The 16317-nt window shown below is 46.8% G+C and overlaps 1 long non-coding RNA gene and 1 pseudogene across 1 annotated transcript; both read left to right on the forward strand.

Annotated features, from left to right (window-relative positions):
* The first annotated feature begins 8414 nt into the window (after positions 1-8414).
* On the forward strand, positions 8415-8533 carry LOC113880224 (annotated as a pseudogene).
* A 4719-nt stretch (positions 8534-13252) lies between these two features.
* On the forward strand, positions 13253-15277 carry LOC113879543. The gene is made up of 2 exons (XR_003507374.1): positions 13253-13313; positions 14027-15277. It is a non-coding gene; the product is annotated as an uncharacterized LOC113879543 (long non-coding RNA).
* The last annotated feature ends 1040 nt before the right edge of the window (positions 15278-16317 follow it).

Genomic DNA, 16317 nt, shown 5'->3' on the forward strand with positions numbered 1-16317 from the left:
GGCAACACAGAATTTTCAGAGAAACCTCCTTTTAAATTTGTATGGAGAAGGGGAAAAAATGTAACACTAGTTTGTTTCCTCCGGCTGCTTAAGAGAGAGAGAAAAAAACATCTGACACTTTCAGCCTATTCCCTCTGTCTGGAGACCCCTGGCTTTCCTGCCTGTTACCCTCTCGGGGCCTTTAGGAAGCAATGCAGAATCTGATCCTAACATACACGTGGAATGACAAGGGACTCCAAAGAGCCAGAACTATCACGTGAGTCTGCAGTACTAAGGTCCTCTGATATGCTGTGCTAAGTCTCTTCAGTCACGTCTGACTGTCAGAGCCCGCCAGGCTCCTCTGTCCATGGGAATTTTCCAGGCAAGAATACTGGAGTGGGTTTCAGTGACCTCCTCCAGGGGATCTTCCCAACCCAGGGATCGGATTCCTGCATTGGCAGGGAGGGTCTTTACCACTAGCACCATCTGGGGCAAAAGTGCCTAAACGGAGATCAGGGAAACCCAGTTAGGAGAAGGGACTCAGAAGAAAGGAAGTGAGGGAAGGAGACTCTTAGTCACACACAGAGAAGCCCAGCAGGTAGTTCTGCCGGTGGAAGAGGGGAGGAAGCAGGCTGGAGCTGTGTAGAAGATGAAGGAGGGAACTAAAGCAGGGGCCCCCAACCTCGAGGATCTAATGCCTGATGATCTGAGGTGGAGCTGATGAAATAATACTAGAAATAAGTGTTCGGTCACTCAGATGTGTCCAGCCCTTTGTAGCCCACCAGGCTCCTCAGTCCATTGAATTTTTCAGGCAAGAATACTGGAGTGGGCTGTCATTTCCTTCTCTGGGAGATCTTCCCGACCCAGGGACTGAACCCGGGTCTCCCGCATTGAGGGCAGACTCTTTACCAATGGAGCCACCAGGGAAAAAAAAATAGAAATAGAGTGCACAATAAATAGACTGCACTTGAAACATCTCAAAACCTTCCCCCACCTCTGTCTGTCAAAAAATTGTCTTCCAAAAAAAAACTCCCGAGGTCAAGGAAGGAACTTTAAGTGTACTCGACTGTCCCAGGTTGCTGGCTTAGGGAGATGCTGAACCAGGGGTGTCCCAAGAGGAAGAATCTCCCTTGCATGGGGTCCTCAACAGACCTCCGATAGCCTTGGTGATGATGGGAAAGATTTGTTTCATTTTTTAAAAATATCCTTGTGGGATAAACTTAAAACGTAGCAATTCTCTTAGAGTCTTCCTAATAAAACGTTTTCTTTCTTTACTGATCTGTGAAGTACCAACTGTGACAATCACTGTTCTAATATACCTCATAGTGTTGCTGACACTATGGATATAATTATGTGAAATTGAACTTACTCAATAAAAATGATGAAGCATCTGCCTGTGCCCAGCACTTTCCAAGGGTTGGGGAGTACAATGAAAATACTCCATAAGATGCACAGCTGGTAGGCACATTCTTTAAAAAAGCCTTTTACATTTCCACCAATCAGATCAGATCAGATCAGTCGCTCAGTCGTGTCCAACTCTTTGCCATCCCATGAATCACAGCACGCCAGGCCTCCCTGTCCATCACCAACTCCCGGAGTTCACTGAGACCCATGTCCATGGAGTCAGTGATGCCATCCAGCCATCTCATCCTCTGCCGTCCCCTTCTCCTCCTGCCCTCAATCCCTCCCAGCATCAGAGTCTTTTCCAATGAGTCAACTCTTCACATGAGGTCGCCAAGTACTGGAGTTTCAGCTTTAGCATCATTGCTTCCAAAGAAATCCCAGGGCTGATCTCCTTCAGAATGGACTGGTTGGATCTCCTTGCAGTCCAAGGGACTCTCAAGAGTCTTCTCCAACACCACAGTTCAAAAGCATCAATTCTTTGGCACTCAGCCTTCTTCGCAGTCCAACTCTCACATCCATACATGACCACAGGAAAAACCATGGCCTTGACTGGACGAACTTTTGTTGGTAAAGTAATGTCTCTGCTTTTGAATATGCTGTCTAGGTTGGTCATAACTTTCCTTTCAAGGAGTAAGCGTCTTTTCATTTCATGGCTGCAGTCACCATCTGTAGTGATTTTGGAGCCCAAAAAAATAAAGTCTGACACTGTTTCCCCATCTATTTCCCATGAAGTGATGGGACCAGATGCCATGATCTTCGTTTTCTGAATGTTGAGCTTTAGGCAAACTTTTTCACTCTCGACTTTCACTTTCATCAAGAGGCTTTCTAGTTCCTCTTCACTTTCTGCCATAAGGGTGGTGTCATCTGCATATCTGAGGTTATTGATATTTCTCCCGGCAATCTTGATTCCAGCTTGTGTTTCTTCCAGTCCAGCGTTTCTCATGGTGTACTCTGCGTATAAGTTAAATGATCAGGGTGATAATATACAGCCTTGACGTACTCCTTTTCCTATTTGGAACCAGTCTGTTGTTTCATGTCCAGTTCTAACTGTTTCTTCCTGACCTGCATACAGATTTCTCAAGAGGAGATCAGGTGGTCTGGTATTCCCATCTCTTTCAGAATTTTCCACAGTTTATTGTGATCCACACAATCAAAGGCTTTGGCATAGTCAATAAAGCAGAAATAGATGTTTTTCTGGAACTCTCTTGCTTTTTCCATGATCCAGCAGATGTTGGCAATTTGATCTCTGGTTCCTCTTCCTGCCAATTAATGACCATGCTGTGTGGGAAGCTCATTAAAAACCCAGGAGCCAGGCTTCCTGGAAGGATATCCCATTCTCCCTTGGACAGTCCTCCACCCTCTCTGGCTCTCAGTTTCCTCATCTGCAAAATCATGGACAACTGACTATAATTCATCCCTGGAACCCAAGCCTATTGAGGAGGAGAAATACTACTCCAAGGCCTGGATGAGAGACCAGATTGAAAGAAAAATATGTCATTTCTGGTTTTCAGTCAAACAGACAGATACAGTGAAGGAAGGAGCCCCTGGCCCTGTGGGATTTGCCTAGGGTACACATCAGGAGATGGCTCTGAGCTGGATTTCCAACAACATCCATGCAAAGGACAAGCCTGCAGAGCTCTGTGCCCATCAGCCACAGGAAGAGACTGCCTCCTGACAGCCAGCAGCATTTACAAGTGACCTCCTAAGGCCTTCGCCAAACTACAGGGGCACCTCTGGGTTTTATGTTTCCCTCACTTTTCTGACTCTTTTCTTAAAAAAAAAAAATGCACATTTCTTCATAGAAGGCCACAGTAGAAGGAAAGTAGGCCTTCAAATTTTAGACCTCAATTTGCAAAAAACTTGGAGCTTGGTTTTTTGTTCCTGTTTTTAATTAAAGAACCACATAATTTAAAAATTTTACACGTTCTAATTATTCAGTTCCAAAACACCAAACTTATTACATGGGACCCCCATGCAAAGGCCTCCTCTCAGCGGTATAGCCACAGATTCCACAATGAAAGGGCAGCAATGTGCCCTCCTCCCTTCTTTTCTGCCTGGGTGGCCACCAGGTGTTTAAATTCATGCACCCTACTAAGTTTCTAGGGTGCAATTCATGGACCCTTCCCTTTTCCATCCCAACAGGTGGTCAAGGGCCTGCTGGGCTGCAAAGTAGCTGAAGCAGGGCTGGGCCAGCTGGCCAGAGTAAGGGTTATGAAGTCCCCACAGATGAAATCACCAGGCAGGATATATCCCTTGGACTTCCAGCAGGCACTAGGCTGCTTGGGAAAACCGCGCAGGTCTGAGCTTTATGCGAAGGGGTAAAGCGGTAAAGGCCTTGACCCCAAAGGTGAGGCCTTTCCGTAACCGCCAGGTTAGGGGGCTCCAAGACTGTGCCAACAGAGAGGGTGGAAAACGTGGTTCCCTCCTCCACCGAATCCCAGTTTCCTTATCTGTGGTTCGCTCCCCTCCTCTCCGCTCTCTGGATGCCAATGGATGTGGACCCAGGAGCACAGGAAATGGGCATTCCCAGCTGCAATGGCGACCCCCGAGAGCACAATTGGGACACCCCGCCCCCGACGCGCTCCTGGTGCACCATCCGCCCCACCCCCCACCACGCGCTCCGGTTCGCCCCGCCCCCACCCCCACTTTCAGGAGAGTCCCGCAGGCCTCGCTACTGCCTCCAGGTGAAACACATGGACAAGCAAATCCACCCCACAGAGACAATCCAAGCTTTTGATCAGCTGATCTGTCTATAGTTCAGGGATAAAACTATGACTACAGAAAGGAAAGATGACCTGACCTAGGATGGCCATGATATTCTATAGAATCAGACAAAATTGGTTACAAGGAAACTTCCTTTTTTTCTTGGAAATTGTAAAGCTGGTTCTTTTGCATATGCAATTAAAAACAATTAGCTTGTTACAAAGGCCTGCCTAGGGCAACGCTTGAAGTTAACCCTTGCACAGAATTCAACAACTTCCCTGGTGGCTCAGACGGTAAAGCGTCTGCCTACAATGTGGGAGACCTGGGTCCAATCCCTGGGTCGGGAAGATCTCCTGGAGAAGGGAATGGCAACCCACTCCAGTATTCTTGCCTCCACCCACCTCTCCCCTGCCCGCCCATCCCCTGATAAAAGTGGCTCAAAGATATATTTTAAATCTCGGGAGGAAAACTAGAAAATCCCTTGTCTGTCTGTCTGGATTTATGTATGTCTCAGTGTGGGTCTTCTGTTTTTTTATAATATTGCTCAAGTTCTGAGTTCTTATTTAAATGGTCTCAAGAAAAGGAAACCCTTACAAATTAAACATTTGGAAATACAATAAAACATTGACCTAAATGAATTTCAGATTCATGTGAACTGGGAAATAGTCAATATTAAATATCTAGTATATTTTTTCCGCTACTCTACTATAGACATGTCTAAGACATTAACATTAAGCACATTTTCATAGTGCCTAGGTTTTTTATAAGTTAAAAATTGCTATATTGTTACATCTGTCACAAGCTTGTCAACAAGAAAGTACCTCTAAACAACAACAAAAAAACTTAAAAAATGTAAATGTGATATGAGCTTTTAGATAAACTATTAACAATAATTATACTCTAAAATATCTGTCTCTAATAGTCTCAATTGAAGGCAGAGGAGAAAGTGATGATAGAGGATAAGATGGTTGGATGGCATCACTGACTCGATGGACATGAGTTTGAGCAAGCCCCTGGAGTTGGTGATGGACAGGGAAGCCTGGCGTCCTGCAGTCCACAGGGTCACAAAGAGTCAGACACGACTGAGCAACTGAACCGAACTGAACTTACAATAGTTTCTCCAGATTTTGGTTACCTGAGTTTCTATCATTGTGCTAAATTAAGTGATGACAGTGTATTGAATAGCTAGGTCATTTCCAAATAAATTAAGGTTCTGAAACATTCACTACTTGAAAGGACCTCCCTCTTACACAGAAACAAAAGAGATTTTTGACTATCCATGAATAGTGTCTGGTGCCATCCTGACATGTTCAGTGTAAGAAAGCATTTTTTTTTTTTTGAATTATCACTGATACATACGTTCACGAATCTATAGAATGCCAATATAAAAGTCAGTTCGTGGTGGCTTAAGGGAAATGTATGACTTGTTATTAAAGAAGGTATGAGGAATGAAATCACATTTTATGAAGGAAGACGAAGTAGTTCTGTCTTACAGGTGGCAGTTTCAGGATGGGAGAAGCAAAGGAATGGGTACAGAACGGGATAAGGAGGTTTTATGGAAAGTGGACACCCAGAAAAGAGTTTTGTGCCTAATACAAGTTTTCTTGAGATGTTGAACTGCCTTTACTAATGGATTTTAAGTTTCTTTACCTCTTAAGTGAGCTGTTCTAGGTTTACCTTTGAAATCTTTTGTTGACTTTGGCTAAGTGGAGAAGTATTGTTTCACAGTGACTTATGTGATCCTACCTGACTGTTATAAACCCTTTTGATATGTATGAACAAGCCTGCCTAAATAATTGGCTTCTAGCTAACTTTGGGATGCTTCAGAGGGCCCCTGAGACCTCCCAAAGAGAGATATTAATCAACCTGAGTTCATTTGGCATGTTAAACTACATGGGAAGTGCTGTCAGAAAGAGTAATGAATCTTCCCAAGTTATATTATATGGTGGATGTTTCTGTAAGGTATAGTTTGGGCCGAGTCAGAAAAGAAGGAGAGAAAGATGGCATTTGTAGTTGGGCAGGGGGTGATAAGTCCCAGATAGATACAACTGTCCTGGAGCCTCAGGGCAGGACCTAAAGTTCGGTTTTGTTTTCTCCAAAGTTAGATGATTCAGCAAGGGCCTTTGAGACTGTTGTTTTCTTTTCTAGGCCAAAGACTCCTTCAGTTACTAATATGGGTATCCTAGAAATTATGTGACATCCATGAAAATCTGATACATCCGGGTAAAATGCTGTCAGTTATAATTCTAGTTATCATATTCAAGTGTTTCAAGTCACAGCAGTGACCAGACTACTTTGTCAATTTCTATCTAATCAGGTTTTAAACATGCTTTCTATGGTTTCACACCGATGCCTTTGCAAAAATACTGCTACTTCAAAATACATGTGGACAAGACTTTTCTAAGCTTACCCATAAACAATTTTGTTTGTTTGTTACCTGGTAAGCTGGTACCAGACTGGAATTTAGTCTCCTGTCTAGGTTAAGAGAACAAAATTTTCTTAGAATGCACCTTTCAATCACAGATGATGAATTTCTTTAACTTTCAGTGATTTATATTTGTTTCTATCAGCTGTTTTTTTTTTTCTTCGATAAAGAAAATAAGCATTATTTAAGATTATGGTACACATAGGACAGACCAAGCTTTCCCCACTCCTGCAAATTCCCTTAAGCCCTCATATTCTTCTTATGGGACCAAGGTCTCACTTACCTCCAGAAGGACAATCCAAGCTTTTTATCAGCTGATCAGCCCCTGATATCAGAGTCAATTTGAGCACGAGTTGGTCTATAATTTAGGCATGAAACTATGACTACATAAAGGAAAGATGACTTTTTGATGCAGGATGGCCGTGATATGCCTTGGACTTCAGAGAAAATTGGTTAAAATGAACCTTATTTCCCTTGGAAACTGCAAAGCCAGTTCTTTTAGCATATGCAATTGAAAACATCTAGGTTGTTAGGTCAGGTTTCATTCCAGTCCTAAAGAAAGGCAATGACAAAGCATGTTCAAACTGCCGCACAATTGGACTCATCTCACATGCTAGTAAAGTAATGCTCAAAATTCTCCAAGCCAGGCTTCAGCAATACGTCAACAGTGAACTTTCAAATGTTCAAGATGGATTTAGAAGAGGCAGAGGAACCAGAGATCAAATTGCCAACATCTGCTGGATCATCGAAAAAGCAAGAAGGTTCCAGAAAAACATCTATTTCTCCTTTATTGACTATGCCAAAGTCTTTGACTGTGTGGCTCACAATAAACTGTGGAAAATTCTGAAAGAGATGGGAATACCAGACCATCTGACCTGCCTCTTGAGAAGCTATATGCAGGTCAGGAAGCAATAGTTAGAACTGGACATGGAACAACAGACTGGTTCCAAATAGGAAAAGGAGTACGTCAAGGCTGTATATTGTTACCCTGCTTATTTAACTTCTATGCAGAGTACATCATGAGAAACGCTGGGGTGGAAGAAGCACAAGCTGGAATCAAGATTGCCGGGAGAAATATCAATAACCTCAGATATGCAGATGACACCACCCTTATGGCAGAAAGTGAAGACCAAGTAGAAAGACTCTTGATGAAAGTGAAAGAGGAGAACGAAAAAGTTGGCTTAAAGTTCACCATTCAGAAAACTAAGATCATGGCATCTGGTTCCATCGCTTCATGGGAAATAGATGGGGAAACAGTGTCAGACTTTATTTTGGGGGGCTCCCAAATCACTGCAGATGGTGACTGCAGCCATGAAATTAAAAGATGCTTACTCCTTGGAAGGAAAGTTATGACCAACATAGACAGCATATTCAAAACCAGAGACATTACTCTGCCAACAAAGGTCCATCTAGTCAAGGCTATGGTTTTTCTAGTGGTCATGTATGGATATGAAAGTTGAACTGTGAAGAAAGCTGAGCACTGAAGAACTGATGCTTTTGAACTGTGGTGTTGGAGAAGACTCTTGAGAGTCTCTTGGACTGCAAGGAGATCCAACCAGTCTATTCTAAAGGAGATCAGTCCTGGGTTTTCATTGAAAGACTGATACTACAGCTGAAACTCCAGTACTTTGGCCACCTCACGCGAAGAGTTGACTCATTGGAAAAGACGCTGATGCTGGGAGGGATTGGGGGCAGGAAGAGAAGGGGACGATAGAGGATGAGATGGCTGGATGGCATCACTGACTCCAGACTGCTGGAGTCCAGTCGCGGGTCTTGTGGCTCAAGTACAGGGTGCGCCCCTGTGGAGAGGTGCAGCAGGCCAGCCGGCCGGCCCGACCAGCAGGTCAGAGCGGAAGGGAGGTGCAGCACAGGGTTCTTAGGGCTCCCAGCAGCAGCCACCTCCGTCTAGGGCCACACCACTCTGAACGTGCCCGATCTCCTATGATCTCAAAAGCTAAGCAGGGTCAGGCCTGGTTAGTACTTGGATGGGAGACCGCCTGGGAATACCAGGTGCTGTAGCCTTTTTGCCTCCCCTCTCCTTTAGCCCCTGCCCCCCGTCCCAGATCTTGAACCTCCGCAGCCCCAACCCTCCCAGGGTGGGTGGTCAGGGCACCAACTCCCGCTGCAGACCTGGGTTGCCTCCGTGAATCCCTCAAGCCCCTCCGCATTCGGCTTCCAAGAAACCAGACGACCGTCCCTCAGGTCTCCATCTGGGGCTCACTTGGCATGCCTCAGGCGATCCCGGGGGCCGCACCAGCTCCAGCCCCAGCCCCACCCCCAGCCTCACAGGCGATCGTGCGTGCTCGTGCGTGCCTGTGCACACACAGATATATGTGCACAGATGGTGCATGTATCTTGTTGAATTATAGTTTTGGTGGATATATGCCTGGGAGTGGGGCTGCTGAATAATATGGTACTTCTAGTTTTAGTTTCTTGAGGAACCTCCATACTCTTCCATAGTGGCTGTACCAACTCAGATTCCAACTAACAGTGGAGGAGAGTTCCCTTTTCTCCACATCCTCTCCAGCATTTGTTATCTACAGACTTTGCAATGAGGACCACTCTGACTAATGTGAAGTGGTACCTCACTGTAGTTTGGAGTTGAGTTTCTCCAGTCATTAGTGATGTTGAGCAAGATGACCTTTTTAAAATGCAGATCCGATTCTATCACCTCTCTGCTAAAACTGTTCTTGTATTTTCCCATCATATTTAATATATGACCAAATCCCTTCATTGCTTGGTCCCCACTTTCTTCTCTGTCTTTTCACTGGAATGCCCTCTGCACTCTTTTGGTTACATCCCATAGGGCATTTTTCACTTCTTGAATGGACTAAGGTTCCCTTGTCACATAGCCTTCCAAGATGCTATTTTACCTGCCTGAAATTCTTCCTGCACCTCAACCCTGGTTTACGTTGGTTCAACCTATGGATCTCAACTCAATTATGACTCTGAAAAGCCTTCTCTGACACCCAGTTTTGGGTGAGGGAAGAGGCCCCTATAGAAGTTCTCAGAGTATCCGCCTGTTATTTATCATTAGATTAGTCTCAGTGAAAGCAGGAACTGTGTGTCTTCTTCTCTCAGCATTCTATTTCCAGAAACATATTACATGCCTACTAGCTCATAGTAGGTGCTCAATATTTATTCCGTGTGTGAAAGACAGAAAAGTTCTTTGAAGCCTCAACTTTTCCCTTGGCTCAGCACTTTTGATCTTTTTGTATCTTTGTTGATTCAGGTCTTTTCTTTCTTCTGTTGATGTGCACACTATATTCAAGGCACAATCTAAGGCATGAAGACATATCAATAAATATAGGTTCTTGCTTTCCAGGAACTCGTACATCAGATTTCTATAATTTAGGGGTTTTTTTTTTTTTTTAATGCTCTAGAACAATGTGAACTTTTAGGATTATCCATTTTCATTTCAAAGAAAGATAATGTTACTTACATAGCAAAGGTGGAGACCTTTCGACTTTCAGTCCAATACTTATACCTTTACCATTTCAGGCAACTCTGGTGGTTCCTTCTGTAGGTATGTGGCTCTTCCAGAAATGTGAAGATTTTCCATCGTCCTCAGACTTTTGTGTGATTTGGAATCATCAAGAAAGTTTCCAGTTGTAGGTTCCAGACTACCACCTATCTAATGGAGTGGATTCCAGGAATATGCACTTTTAACTAGCAACGCTGGTGATTCTGTTGCTACAGACTCAATGCAGTGGGCAGGGCCTGGACTGTCCACTGGGTCTGATGTGGAATGGAAAGAAGGGCTTCCCCACCACTGTTTCTAGCTTTGTGACTAGAAACTGTCCCCAAATAAAAATCAGACAAACAAAATTATCCCAGATCGTAGTCCACGAGATGAAGGAACTAAGCAGCTGGTTGAGATGGAGCCAAGGGGAAAAGTTGCTCATTTTTTCTCCACCTCTACTCCTTTCTTTCTTGATGCCTTAGTGATTCATCGTGGAGATTTGAAATAAAGTTCACAAGAGTCATATTTGTTGAATAAAGATTTTGCATTGAACCAACTCTAAAAAATGAAGACAGTTTCACCTGCCACATGTTTCTTTTAAAAATTCCATTGCTTTTCAACTCTGGGGTTTCTCCATTGCCTTGTTCAAGTAGCCTTAATCGTAAAAATAAAATAAAACTAAATAAAGATTCAAATATACCAACAAAGGAAAGCTTCTGTTTCTTAAATCATCTTTCCAATTAGTAGAACACTAGCTCTTTTCTTTGTATTTTGACTAGGCAATTAGTTGTATCATGGCTCAGATGGAAGGCATCTGCCTGCAGGAGAGTTGGATTTGATCCCTGGGTTGGGAAGATGCCCTGGAGAAGGAAATGGCAACCCACTCCAGTAATCTTCCTGGGAAATACCACAGACAGAGGAGCCTGACGGGCCACAGTCCATGGGTCACATAAAAGTTGGGCACAACTGAGCCACTGAACAGAAGTATTTCCAAGGACCACATTCAAGAGATTTGGAACTCTTGCTTGACTCCCTCATGTTGACCATGTTGACTAGGCAGCAGATAGAAGCTGATTCATCTGTACAATAAAAAAAGAATGTGTCATTCTGTTCTGTACTTTTCTGTACTGTAGGAAGAGACTGTACAGAGCAGATGTCTGGACTTGTACAGGACTTTTGATCCTTTAGAGGATTACAGTTGTTGCACCATCAATGCTTGCCAGAGGTGGCAGGAAGGCGGCCCTGAAAGTTTGAGTCCAGACATGTCCAGTGTTTTAGGATATATCAGATGAGTAAGAGTGCATTTACCCTTCACTACGTCTCCACAGAAAGTTGCTTTGGGTTTGGAAGTACACACACACGCCCTGCCGCCGAGACAGGTCAAGAGCTGGAAACCACAGGTAAGGGAGATGGAGAAAGAGGGAGAGAGAGACAGCAAGAGGACACGCAAGCTTCCCAACCCCTGGCCTCCACACCCTCCCCCCTCCACTCTGGGTATCCACCCGGCCCCAAGTCGACCCAACCCCACACTCACACACTGACACACTCACACACATGCTCACACACTCACCCTCTGGCCTGGGGATGGGGGCTGGGTCTCGCCTTAGGTAGCCAGGCTGAAGGGGACCTTTGAGACCTCGGCTTCGAGGAAGTCTTGGGGTCCCCACGGGTGACTGCCAGCCCCAGGGCACCGCGTCCAGCCGGGGCCTGGCCCAAGGCTGATGCCCCCTCCCTTGGGGAATCTGCTTCTTGTGTGTGGCCTCCCTCTGAGGTGCCTCTCGGGCTGTGCCAGTGTGTCTGTCTCGGATCCGATGCCATCCTCTCTCCCCTGTCTGTCTTCCGTTTGCTGTTTCTCTGTCACTCGCTCTGTGTCTCCCTCTCTCTGTCTCTCCCTCCCTGTGTGTGTGTGTGTGTGCGCGCGCGTGCACGCGTATGTCTGTCTGTCTGTATCTCCTTCTCGCTGTCTTGGAGTCTGTCTCTGAACCTTCGTCTCTTTCTGCCTCTGACTCTCCTGACACCCGGCGCCCATCCGTTCCTCTGGCCCCGGCCTCTCACAGGTGCTATGGCTCTGGCTGATGAGCTTGCGCCGGCCGGCTGTCTCCTGTCTGTGTGTCTGTCCGTGTGCCTGCCTGTCGCTCATCTGCTCTCTCAGGAAGGTCGAGTGCTTGGCGGGCTTTGTGGGGGCAAGGGGGGCCTCGGTAGGGCGAAGGGGCAGGGCTGAGGAGTACCGGTGGACTGTGCCTCCGTGGCTCCCGGTGGGTTTGGGCACCGGGCAGATGATGGGCAGGATGGGTGCTCAGGGCCCTGGCTGTGCTGCGCCTAGGCCTGCAGGAGGTTCAGAGGCCCACGGGCTGCAGGGGGTGGGCGGCGGGGCTGGAAGCCAGACACCTCCAGGCCGCGTGGCCCTGATCAGTGATCGGGATGGGGGGAGGCCTGGCTCACAGAGTGCGGCTGGGCCTGGAGAGGCCCAGGGTGGGAGGGCGCCAAGACCTCCAAGCCCCTCAGCCCACCCGCCCAGGCCCCGCACGCATGCACGCCCGGCCTGCCGCTGGGGGTCCCGGAAGCCCTCGGGGCCGCTGGACCTGGCCAGGCCTTTGCTGGCCATGGGGTGGCGGTGTTGGGCGGGGGGAGGGTGGCGGTGTTCGGGGGTGTGGCGGCATTGGCCGCCAGGGTCTGGTCACGGGTTGTTCGGCTCAAGTACAGCGTGCGCCCCCGTGGAGAGGTGCGGCCGGCTGGCCCGACCTGCAGGTCAGAGCGAAAGGGAGGTGCAGCACAGGGCTCTTAGGGTGCCCCGCAGTAGCCGCCTCCTTCTACGGCCATACCACCCTGAACGCGCCTGATCTCATCTGATCTCGAGGTTTCACATTTGATGGTGGTCTTGTCATCTCGTACCTCTTCTCATAAAGCTGGCAGCTAAGGGAATGAGATAAGTGTAAAATTGAATAACAATAGACTGTGTGGAATCTGTGAATCCGTAGGTCTAAGGAGAGGCTGGCAGCTGCTGACATGGAGTATATGTCCCCATGACAGCGTTTATGTCATCAAATGTGCCATTGACCACCCTCCCCCCCATCCCGGGTGGCAGGGACCCCCACGTGGCAGCCCCCAGTCTTGCTCTCTCCAGCTCATCCACCTTCTAGAAGTTTCCCCAGACCTTCAGTAGGAGTGGGCACTGCTGCGGGTGTGCGTTGTGTGTCCTCGTGCCCTGTGTGACGTTGCACGACTAACCACACTCTGTGTTTGCACCCTTCCTCCTGCGCTCATGGGACCAGGAAGCCTGGCCGGAACGAAGAGGCTGGATTCTGCTACAGTCAGGACTTGCTCCTGATGAGCTTCAGGGTGAGTACAGGCTGGCCTGGTCCCGCAGGGGCACAGAGCCCACGCCCTGGGGAGTGGAGGGTCAGCGGGTCTCTGGAGCTTGGCCTGGGAGAGCCCTCAGCAGCAGACAACGTGACCTTGGCACCCTGCTGCCGCCGGACTGGTCAGAGCATGGCCGACGCCCCTCGCGAAGGGGTGCATAGGTGTCCTTCCCACAGCGGCAGTGCTGCCGGCCACGCCCTGCGTGCACGTTCTCAGAGGGAACAGGGCCCAGAGTATCAGGGTTCACGAGGCTGCCCTGCCCTGGGCCTCTCTGTGCAGAGGCCAGTGTTTCACATGGAGGTGCACCGGCATCTGGGACTCGGCTGCTGCTGAGTGGCCACCCTCCTTTGCAGGTGCTACTCTGGGTGGTCCTCTGGTGGGTCCGGCCCTGGGGTCCAGCCCTGCTTGAGTGGCTCTGAGGGCAGGAGGCTGTCTGCTCTGTCCTGTTCACATCTCAGCTAGAAAGCTGGATTGGGCTTTTGAGTTTTTTTTTACCAGGAGCTTTTAGCTATATGTCAGAATAAAGTCAACCACAGAGTTCTCTCCTTGATCTGCTTGGTCCTCCATGTTTCTCTGAATTCTCAAAGCAGCTGAAGCCCTGAATGGGGTGGGGGGTGGGGCTATCAGGAGGGGCAGGGACTCCGGCACCAGCTGCCCACCCAGGACTGACTTGTCTGTGTGTTTGTTTCCAGTTTACCTGCACTAATTCTCCAGATGATTATACAGCATCCAGTACACAACAAAGACTACATTTTGAACTCGATGTAATCTTTACTCTGTTAATACTTGTTACATGGACCCAAAGATATTACAGAGTTTTTAATTAGTTAAAAATTCATGAATACCATAGAGAAAATATTTTAGAATTTAATGTTTCTGATATTTATGTAAAGTTATGACTTCATTTATATTATTACTTACTTTTCTTATATATTCAGGCTATAAATATCCTTTCAGATCAGTTCATGTTCTGATACCTGATTTTAGTCTTTCAAATGAATGTACTGTAGTGCTTGTCTGTATAAATCCTAGGAACAAATATAGGGCTTGTGTAAATGATGCATTTATTGTAATTATTGCTTAATTTTTAAATGTTAAACCATGAGAGAAGGGGTTTCCCTGCAATTGTAAAATCATCATGACACGGTGTGCATTATCCTTCCAGAATGTAACCAAGCTCTCCAACAATCACTCTGAAATAAGCAAACTTAATTTCAACCAATTGTTGTTGGATGTTAACAACTGGCCTAAACTGTACTTTTTCTAGCAAGAAATGCTTTTTGTCTGCAGCGTGAAGTGATTTAAAAGTACTGGGTGTTAAATGTGAGCTTCTAATGAAATTTGGGCTGAAAGGATGACTAGAAGACTATGAAAATCTCTCCCATAACCTAGTCTCTCTGGACCTGGATCCCTGCTCTCTGGTGAGACTCTTCAGGGACCAATCGTGATGCCCTGCACCCACTGCAGAGCCATCGAGCTGGACAGTGAAGGTGCCACTTCCCAGACAGACAGTGTAGTGCAGCTCTGACAAAGGCCTTATTTTTATGTAAATCATCTTTTTGCCTCTGTTTGTAAACATGTTTAAAGAATGGACCTAGGTGTACATTTTTAGATTGTGAGGACATAGCCATTCTGGATTGTATAAGTAGCAAATGTAATTTTTACTTTTTCAGCAGCACATTAAAAAAGCCAGCAAGAGATGCGTTCAGGTCATGGTGTGATATTATGCAGCTGGTATCTTGGTAGACAGAGACAGCATGTCTCTTTACATGTGGGTTCCGCCTTTAATTTACTTGTACAATTCATTGTTATCGTTCTATTTTCCTATTAATCTTTTGTGAACTTCCCGAATATGTGACAAAGTATGTACAGTCTACTTTTGAACTATTTTTATCACAGTATTATTTATTGCTTTCTTTCAATAAAGTACTGAAGCAAAATTTCCCAGGGCGAATAAAGAGTGCTGAGGGTAAGCTGTACTCTCACTGAGAACAGACCAGAGCTGGTAATGGGAGCCTGGGTCATCACACGGACATTCTGTTAAGAGAAACAGATGGATACAATGGAAGGGCCAGAAGGTGGAAGCATAGGTGTCCCCAGAGGACGACCGACGGTGTGTTCATGCCCTTGGCTCCAGAGACAAGAGGCTCCATCACTTCAGCATCTGTGGGAACAGGGCCCCTCTGCTGCTGAGGTGCGGGCAGTGGGCTGAGAGTGGGAAAAAAGTTCAGGTGTCGTGGCTTGCTGTCGGTCCCAGGGCGGGGTGGCCGAGGGCAACCCTGACGTGGACCTGAATGATGCACTAGGGAGTGTGCATGTGCACACTTGTGTGTGGGAGCTTTTCATGTTATTTTAGTCAACAGTCTTTATTATTCATATATCCATAGAAACAAGAATGTAGCAAAGGGAGGTGGGAGAGAGATTCAAGAGGCACAGGACATATGTACACCTATGGTAATTCATGTTTATGTATGGCAGAAATCAACCGATATTGCACAAAATTATCCTTAAATTAAAAAGAAGATAGCAAGCTGGTCAGGAAAGTATGAAAAACATATTTCTCATAGAGATTTATCCTCAATTCCATGTACATCTGGGAGCAGGCTGCCCACCATCATCAGACCTTTCCCTCAGCATCAGACCCTGGTCCAGCATCAGACTCTAGTCCAGCATCAGACCCTAGTCCAGCATCAGACCCCAGTCCACTATCATGGCCCTAGTCCAGCATCAGGCCCTCCCCACTCTCAGACCCTCCCCCCACTTCTGACCCTTCCCAGTTTCAGGCCCCCCACCTCCAGTATGAGATGTGGCAGCCCTACTTGTCTGATGCTCCTGAGCACACTCAGGCAGCCCCAGAGCAGCAGGACAATAGCTCTGGCAGGAGGTGCATCTTTAGGAATCACCTGCGGAGCAGAAGCAGCTGGGGTTTGTTTCAGGTCAAGGAGAGACAAAGAAGAGGCACTTGTGCAGGAGGCGGTGGAAG

This window comes from Bos indicus x Bos taurus, chromosome 21 (assembly GCF_003369695.1).
Source record: "Bos indicus x Bos taurus breed Angus x Brahman F1 hybrid chromosome 21, Bos_hybrid_MaternalHap_v2.0, whole genome shotgun sequence".
Lineage (NCBI taxonomy): Eukaryota > Metazoa > Chordata > Mammalia > Artiodactyla > Bovidae > Bos > Bos indicus x Bos taurus.